The sequence below is a fragment of the Nicotiana sylvestris genome, chromosome 1 (assembly GCF_000393655.2).
Source record: "Nicotiana sylvestris chromosome 1, ASM39365v2, whole genome shotgun sequence".
Lineage (NCBI taxonomy): Eukaryota > Viridiplantae > Streptophyta > Magnoliopsida > Solanales > Solanaceae > Nicotiana > Nicotiana sylvestris.
This window is the reverse complement of record NC_091057.1, coordinates 99,952,211-99,958,210: the sequence shown is the minus strand read 5'-3', so window position 1 is coordinate 99,958,210 and position 6,000 is coordinate 99,952,211.

Genomic DNA, 6,000 nt, shown 5'->3' with positions numbered 1-6,000 from the left:
GCCCCGGCTTCTGCGCCCTTTACACATATCCATTCTTAGTTGGATATTCGTTCCCATTACTGTTGTTTATAGAAGAGTTATGCCGCTACTACAACGTATACCCGGTGCCACTCGCCCCTTATATCTTCAAAGCGGTCATATTGTTGACGAAATTTGATGAATTAGTTGATGTAGACATAAAAGTACGCTACCTGATCCATCTCTTCGCCCCTTATTACTATCGAGGGACTTTGCTGAATCTTCACCACCATGGGGAGAAATGTTTGGTGATGAGGATGGATGACAAGTCTAGTGGGAATTTTCGGCTCGACTATTTCTTTGTCGGGACCAAGGATGTAGTGTCCACCACCGCAAGCTTCCCTGAGGCTTGGAACCCTACTCGCAAGTGCTCGTACCTGTTTGTATACTTCTTTGTTTCCATTGTTTTCTTTACTGTGGGTAGGTCAATCGGCTTTCCCCTTTTTGCAACTACTGCTCGACCTCTCCAGATAGTGGCCCACATTACCGATTGGGTTAGATAGATTCTTCCTCATACGGCGGGGATAAGTGATTGGTTGAGCTTTTCTCAGAGATTTAGGCTATCTCTTTCCTCGGCAGGTAACCTATTCCATACTACCGACATCGTGGTTTCTTCGCCCATGTCTATTACCTTTGTTGATTCTTTCCTTTCTCATTGCTCCTTAGCTTTGACCAGGGGGTCTACGAGGAGGTCAAGAGCCCCCACGCCCCCGTTTCTGAAGAGGAGGGCCACTACACCTTCAGTCTCTGCTCTTGCTTCAACTATAGTCGATCATGTCTGTGTTCCAATTCCTCCTATTGCTGCTTCCTTCATTTCTACTCTGGCTGTTGAGACTTTTGCTCCTCCTCTATATTCTCTCATTGATATGGACGATGAGCATTTGCCCAGTGATGAAGATCTCGAACCTCTAAAGAGGAGGTCAGTGGATACAGGTGACGGAGTTACTCTAGCCATTGATGCGATAGAGGGGGACTTTTTGTTGCATGAGACATCAACAATTTTTGGGAGTGGTGATGCTGAACTGAGTCTTGAGGATCCGAGGCTGGTAGAAACTGATGTAGGCGTATCTCTCAATTCCGAGTGGATGGAGACCCAAGGGGTGGCTAAAGATGTCCTTGATCTTTCGCGGTGAGAGGAGGCATCGACCTCTCGAATAACCACGTATGATTCTTCGCTTGCCGATGATAGAGACATGAGCATTGCTGAAGAGGGCGATGAGTCAGGTTCCGACATTGATGTGGACATCCTGAGAATGATTCAAGAGGGTCTTACTCAACTCGAGGTAAGTTTAGAGGGGGGTTCGAGGACTATCTCGATCCCTATAGATCATGACTTGTTGGTGGACACTGAGGAGGTAGTCATTGCCCTAGTCCTCTTTGCTCTGAAGTCGAGGGTAAGACCCTTAAGGAACTAAATGAGGGTGCCTTGTCGAAGAGTATTGCTGGTCTCGCTCTTAGGGTGAGTGTTTATCACACGAACTTTTTCCTATTTTTAGAGCATGCAAAGTTTTGACCTTTTTCTCTTCATTTTCTTTTTTGTAGACGGTGATTCTGGAAATCGAGAGCACCCGGAGGGAGAAACAACATAAAGTGGTCTTCGTGAAACTGAAAGACAAATACCTTGAGTTTCACAACAAGTATCAGGATCTCCGTAGTCAGTTTCGCAAAGGCGACGATATGCAGGCCCTAAGGGAAGATATGAAGAAGAAGGATAAGGAGCTGGTGCATGCCATAGAGAAGTGCAGCGTCCTTGAATAAGGAAGAAGAGCTTGAGGTTAGTAGGGGCGTGGAGGCCTAATGCAATGACCTTCAGGCTCAAGTGGTTGAGTAGTAGGGGCAACTTGAAGAGTGCCAGTTTCAGACGAAGGCCCTTAGCGGCGAAGTTGCCGAGAAATAGGAGGAACTTGAGAATGTAGAGTCTTCTCGTTTGGATGCTCGAAGGAAGGCGGGGATGATTGTGTTAGCGAATAAGACTCTTCAAGTTAAGCGGGAAAATAATCAATCGACGGGGAGGGCAAAAAAGGACCAACTCGAGGAGAAGATCGGGGAGTTAGAGAAAGACAACTCTGTCCTTCATGATCGAGTGACCGCCCTAGAGGCCGAAAAGGCTCAATTGCTTGCACAAACGTCCTTTTCTAACACTTCTAACTTTCCCAGCGTGGCTCGGGAGTTATATGAAGAATGGATCCATGCCGAGGCCCGGTTAGATGTGTTTCGGGACTTGCATCCAGTGTGCTCCATTTCTAAGGCTGCCCGGGTTAAGGCTCTTGAAGCTTGAGTCGCTTGTGGGTATGATCCTGCTACGTCTCAACTTGATGAGGAGGATAGGGAAGAAGGTGTAGACTGGCTTGAGGAGGACGCCTGGTATGATACCATTTACCCTCAGAGCGAAAGTGGCGAGGATGTTGGGGGTCGAAGTAGTGAGGTCGTAGAGGGCCGTGATGGCGAGGTCAAGTAGTTTTCTCACTTTTTGTGTAGTTTTACGGGCATTTTTAAGAGCCTTTGTAATGTACTTCTTATGTGTATGAATATTTGTTTTCTGCGCCTTCTTCCATACCTGTTACTTGGTTTCACATTTGTGTACTTTGCTTTCTGTTTTCTCTCTTGTTGTTATCTTCTAGTTGGTCGTAGCCTTGTTGACGAATATTTATGGGCCGTATCTACTCTTTGTTTGTACAGGTCGGGTGTGCCTCTTTATTTTGGGTTGATGGGTGTTTGATCATTTGTTAAGTTGTGGCCGAAGGCCAGTAGGTGTTACAAGAACGTGGTCGAGTTTAACCTTTTATTAATTCACGACCAATGGCCGATAGGTATTTTTCGAGCTTGGTCGAAATTAACCTTTTATAAAAATGCGATCGAGGGTCAAAATATGTTGTCTAAGCTTGGCCAAATCTTAACCTTTTATTAATTCGCGACCGAGGGCCGGTATGTGTTGTTCGAGCTGGGTAGAATCTTAACCTTTTTATTAATTCACGATCGAGGGGCGATAGGTGTTGTTCGAGCTGGGTCAAACTTAACCTTTTATTAAAATATGGCCGAGGTTCGAAAGGCGTTATTCGGGCTGGGTCGAACTTAACCTTTTATTAACTTGCGGCCAAGGGCCGATATGTGTTGTTCGAGCTGGGTCGAACTTAACCTTTTATTAATTCACGGCCGAGGGCCGGTAGGTGTTGTTCGAGTTGGGTCAAACTTAGTCTTTTATTAAAATGGGGCCAAAAGGCGTTGTTCAGGCGGGGTCGAACTTAACCTTTGCTTAAGTCGCGGTCAAGGGCCGATAGGTGTTTTTCGAGCTGGGTCAAACTTAACCTTTTGTTAAATTGCGGTCGAGGGCCTGTAGGTGTTGTTCGAGTTGGGTCAAACTTAACCTTTTATTAAATCGCACCCAAGGACCAAAAGGTGTTGTTCGAGATGGGTCGAACCTAACATTTACGTAAAAGGCATTCTGGTAAATGTATGTTTCTTATTACTTCGACGTTCTTGCTCGGGTTACATGATTGGAGAAAGTTACAGATTTTGGGCGTTGGCTGGCGTTTTAGTCCTAGTCCAAGTCTGTCTAGTCCTTTCATTGTTCGACTTGGAGAGTATTGAGGAGTCGGGCAATGAAAGAGAAGAGCAGCCCCCCCTCGCGTACTTCAATTCAAAGTGTCTCTTTTGTCGCCTCATTAAAAAACTCCTTGAGAAAACCCTAATGGACAAAACTTAAGTGAGAGAAAAAGAGTATGACTTTGGGACGCCTCTTCCTTTTAAAATTTGAAGTATTTAAGGTGGCTGATGTTCCAATTGTTCGGTAATCATCTTCCTTCCATCGTCTCTAATTGGAATGATCCTTGGTTTGCTTTGGCTATGTTTTTGTATGAGCCGTCCTAGTTTGTTCCAGTTTGCCTTCCCGTGGATCTCTACTTGCTTGAGTTTTGGCTTTGAGTACGTAGTCCCTAAATTTGGGCGGGTGGACCTTTTCTTTTTGTTGTAATAACACTCTGCTTGCTGTTATTGGGAAACCATCTTTATGTACGCCATATATCTTCGTTCGTCGATTTTATCGAGTTTCTGCCTTCTATTCTCATCATTACTAGTACCACTCTCATGGGAGTACCTTAGGCTGGGTTCTCCGACTTCGACTGGTATAACTATTTCGGTCCCATCGACCAAAGAGTATGATGTTTCTCTTATGCTCATCTTCGGGGTAGTTTTATATGCCTATAATACTTATGGGAGTATCTCCGACCACGTCCATTGGCGTCTTCAAGCTTTTTCTTCATGATGTTTAATATGAACTTGTTGGAGGATTCTGCTTGTCCGTTACCCACCGGGTGATACGGGGTTAAAAGTATCCTCTTAATATGCCATTTCTCGAAGAACTTGGCGATTTTCTTTCCCATAAACTGGGGTCCATTATCGCAACTGATCTCCTTGGATAGGCCAAATCAGCAAATGATGTTTCTCCATATAAATGTGATTATCTCTCGTTCGCGTATTTGGGCGAACGATCTTGCTTCCACCCATTTAGAGAAATAACTAGTTAAAACCAAAAAGGAATCATATATTACCTCACTCTGCTTGGAGGGGGGCCACGATGTCCATCCCCTACTTGATGAACGGCTGCAGAGAGGTAACTGAGTGGAGGTGTTCGCCTGCTTGGTGAATTATTGGGGTATATTTCTGACATTGTTCGCATTTTTTCATAAATTCTGAGGCGTCTTTTTCATGGTGGTCCAATAGTATCCTGCCCGTATGAGGCACCTAACAAGTGCTCAATTTTCGGAGTGAGCACCGCAACGGCCTTCGTGAACTTCTTCAAGGACGTGCTGGATTTGGTTTGGTACCAGACATTTCGCTAGAGGGCCGTCATATGTCCTCTTGTACAGGTCGCTATGGAGGAGATTGTATCTGTTTGCTTACATTCTTAGTTTCTTGGCTTCCTTTTTGTCATTTGGGAGTGTGTCGTCCTGCAAATAGGCAATAATACGCACCAATCCCAAGTTAAGCTTACAGATCTTACCTCGATTTGGTCTAGTGATGAGTTGAGGAGGTGGACCACACTTTTATCCCCAGTTGTGATGCTTTTTGGTAGCCACGACCAGTTTGGCGAGGCCGTCTGCTTCAGCATTCTATGCACGCAGGATCTGGTCGATCTGGCATTCGTCGAACTCGGGCAACAACTTACGGATCTCGGTCTAATATTTTTAAAACCTTTGTTCTTTAATTTAGAAAGTCCCTATGAGTTGGTTGACTATGAGTTGGGAATCACAATGTAGTTTCAACTGCTTTGCCCCATACTTGAGTGCGAGCCTCAATCTTGGAATAACAACCTCATACCCGGCTTCATTGTTAGTCATATTTGGGCACCTTATGGACTGGCGAATTACTTCGCCGGTAAGGACCTCGAGTACGAGTCCTAGTCCAGATCCGGATGCGTTGGATGTGTCGTTGGTGTATAGGACCCAGAGGTCTTGTGTTTGGAGAGAAGTGTGGATGGCTTCCTTCTCGACTTTAGGCATTATTTTTCCATTGAAGATTGCGACAAAGTTGGCAAATGCTTGCGACTTTATTATCGTTCGCAGCTGATACGTGATATCGTGCTCGCTTAGCTCGATAGACCACTTGGTCAGCCTTCCCGATAGCTCGAGTTTATGTAAAATGCCTCTTAGGGAAAGGTGGTAACAACCAAGATAGGGTGACATTGGAAATAAGGTCTAACCTTTCGTGAAGCTACGACTAGTGCCAGGGCCAGTTTCTCGAGGTGCGGGTACCTTGTCTCGGCATCAACAAGTGTTTTGCTAATGTAATAAATGGGAGATTGCGTACCTTTGGTTTCTCGAATGAGGACTACACTTACTACTACTTTATAGATGGCCGATAGACATGAGATGTTCCTCAGGTTCGAGCTTTGAGAGTAGAAGTGGTAATGAACGATACGCCTTTAGTTCTCGTAGAGTTTGTACGCACTCGGGGGTCTACTCGAGGCTGTTGACCTTTTTGAGT